We start from the raw sequence: 3,356 nt of genomic DNA, 5'->3' as shown, positions 1-3,356 counted from the left end.
GCATGGGCAAACCCAGTTAGGACCCGCCTTGGTCCCACATAAACATGGCTAGTTGGGGCCCACCTAAGGGCCAGGTAGAAGCTACTTATAGCCTGCATGGGCATCGCAGTTGGGACTGAAGTGGATGCCGCTGACATTGCTGACATGGGGTCCATATGGTTTAGCCCACCTTGAAACCATATGGGAACTACGCTGGCATGCTGGCTGTAATGCAAACGCTGCATCATACCTGCAGTGTGTAGTTTGATGTTGTGTGTGTAGCAGATATACCTGCAGTGTGTAGATCAATGTCCATATGAAAGTCAATGCCCAGCAGTGTTTTTTTTCCCCAGCAGAGTTTCTAGTGTCTCTGTGTCTCTCTGGAAGAGGTTGCACATGAACTCTGCAGCCGCACTGAGGCGCTCCAACACAAACACTCTGACATTAAGCTGCTTCACACAACAAACATCAGCACCACGCTGCTGTTTGTCCAAAAGACACAATATCTCCTCTCCCACCGACGTCATGTGTTCATTTATCGACAGCCGTACAGACTCCTTTTGACACATTTTACCTCGTTTATCCAGCTCTCACTGACTCTCCACATCGGGCTGTTATTTTGCTGCGATCAAGTCAACGATGTGAGAGATTAGCTATCACAGACGGACGGACAGGGGGTGAAACATAGTCTTGCGCCATGCCTTTCGGCCTGGCGGAGACAATAAAAAAACGAAAGTAAAGGAAATGGCCATTTCTGCAACAGAAGTAGTCAACAAACTATACTATGAAAACATGGGCCACATTGGCAAAGAATGTAAGAAAGAGGCAATCATGTAGAAAATAGCCGATCTACAAGCTTACAAAGCCTCTCAACGTGAGGCGTTTCGAGCTTGTAGATCGGCTATTTTCACAATATTTACTTGTGGAACGGAGTCAAACAGAATGGGGGGGTCCCAGATCAAGTACGTGTATTTGGGGGGGGGGGGGGGGGGGGCGGCGTGAAAGGGTTGATAAGCACTGCTCTAATCGGAGCGAAATTATCTGAAATTACTACATGACCATAATGCAGCCTAACATGCGTTGCACGGGGCGGTCCTGCCATTACGTTAGTTACTGTAGTTGCTGTGGAGCTACATAGTTCTCCAGAAGACACACACAAACATACACCATCTACAATGGACGAACTGAGCAGCAATATTGACATTCACCACACGAACGTGCATTGTTGACAAAGTGATTGCACAGCCGCTGCAGGCATGACAACCACGTTAGCGTTAGCGACATGGCAGCTATCGCAGCGCCCTGTCCGTCGTGCTGCAACTGCCTGTGATGGCTAGTGGCTACAGCAGTAACAGCAAGCTGTCTGCGATGCCATTGTCTGGAGACTGCTCTTAGCGTGACACGACCAATGAGAGTGAGCGCTGTAGTTGTTGCTAAGATACGGTGGCGTCTCTGCCCCATAGCTTGTAGATCTCTCACACATGATTGGCGTAGGCTGCGTTGCCAGGTCTGACTTTGTGTCTAAGCAATGGTCGGCTTATTTTTGCGCGCCTTCTGGCTCGTTTGCATTGTGCGCACGGCAGCGCTTGTTTAGCGTACGTCAGCGCGACGTGGCAACGTGAAAGGTGATTGGCTGGTGAAAAGAAACACCCGGACGTGAATTTTGTGTTGGCGAAGTGATTTGCATAAGTATTGGAGCATAATGCGTTTGATATTAATTGTACATCCTGCAAGTACAGTGATGGGATGCGAAGCAGCTGGTGTCACAGGCAGAATATTGAGGAATTTTGGGGGAAAATGTGGAGTTAGTTGGGCCATGTGTCTGCTTGGCAATTTTGCGGAACAAATGCCACCCTTTTAACATTGGCCTGTTATAGCGCCACCAACAGGTCGAATTTAGCGAAACACGTGTTTTTAACAAAATGCCTCAAATCATGAATGCAGTCAGTGTCCGATTGTCGTGCAAGGCCTAAGAAGAAATGGCACCCTTTTCACGTTGGCCTATTATAGCGCCACCAGGAGGCCACAATAGCCTACCTGACCTGGTGGAGACCTGTGCTCCGAGGAGCACTTTTTTTAGTTACATTATGAGTTTTTATTACATTTAAATTATTACATTATGAACCGTTATTGTCTCCGCCAGGCCGAAAGGCATGGCGAGAGAGTATGTTTTCCACCCCGTCCGTCCGTCCGTGTGTCCGTGTGTGTGTCCGTGTCTGTGTCCGTGTGTCCGTCCGTCTGTGACCAGCTAATCTCCGGCACCGTTGTTTTGATCTCAGTGAAACTGTGCACACACACTCCCTGGATGCCAATTCAGAACCTTTGCCCCAAATTCTTCTCATGGGCCTTTTATAGCGCCACCAGGAGGCCGATTTGTGCAAAACATATTTTTTGACAGTACTCCTACAGATTTTGTCCAAAAATCACGCAAATCGGTACACAGTATCTCTATAGTGACTAAACGAAACAAGTCTTTCAGATTTCTCATATTCCATCCTGATTGGCTAAAAATGTCTTCCAATAGTTTGCACGGAGTGCTCCGTTTTGAACAAAATGCCTCAAATCATGACCACAGCATGCAATTTTCGTGACATTTTGCACGCTCATTCCCATTAGGCCGAGGAAGAACTACCATTTCAAATTTTTCAAATCAGCCTCATGGTGGCGCTATAACAGGCCGATTTATGTTTTTACCTATAATTGCACCGATCTGTGTAAAACTTTGTATGCACACTCCCTAGAGGTCAAGGAAAAACCTTTGTCCTGCATTTTTCACATCTGCCTTTTATAGCGCCACCAGGAGGCCGACTTATGTAAAACACATTATTTTATACTACTCCTTCCAATTTTATCCAAATTTCACGCAAATCGGTACACATGATCTCTGTAGTCATGTGATCACGACGGATGTGTTTGATTTTTCATATTCCATACTGATTGGCTAAGATTGACATCTAAAGTTTGCATTATTGCCTTGTTTTGAACAAAATTCCGCAAATCATGAACGCACCGTCCAATTGTGCTCAAACTTTGCACGCACATTCACACTATGTTGAGGAACAAATGACACCCTTTTAACATTGGCCTGTTATAGCGCCACCAGCAGGTCTAATTTAGCAAAACCAATGTTTTTAACAAAATGCCTCAAATCATGAATGCAGTCAGGGTCCAATTGTCGTGCAAGGCCTAAGAACAAATGGCACCCTTTTCACATTGGCCTATTATAGCGCCACCAGGAGGCCACAATAGCTTACCTGACCTGGCGGAGACCTGTGCTCCGAGGAGCACTTTTTCTAGTTACATTATGAGTTGCTACAAGGCTACCCCTTTCACAAGTTTTCAAATGTATTAATATCAGCAGATCTACAAGCGGAGGG

This window comes from Gymnoscopelus microlampas (assembly GCF_963454915.1).
Source record: "Gymnoscopelus microlampas genome assembly, chromosome: 1".
Classification (NCBI taxonomy): Eukaryota; Metazoa; Chordata; class Actinopteri; order Myctophiformes; family Myctophidae; genus Gymnoscopelus; species Gymnoscopelus microlampas.
The sequence above is the reverse complement of the archived record's forward strand: the minus strand, read 5'-3'. Positions refer to the sequence as shown.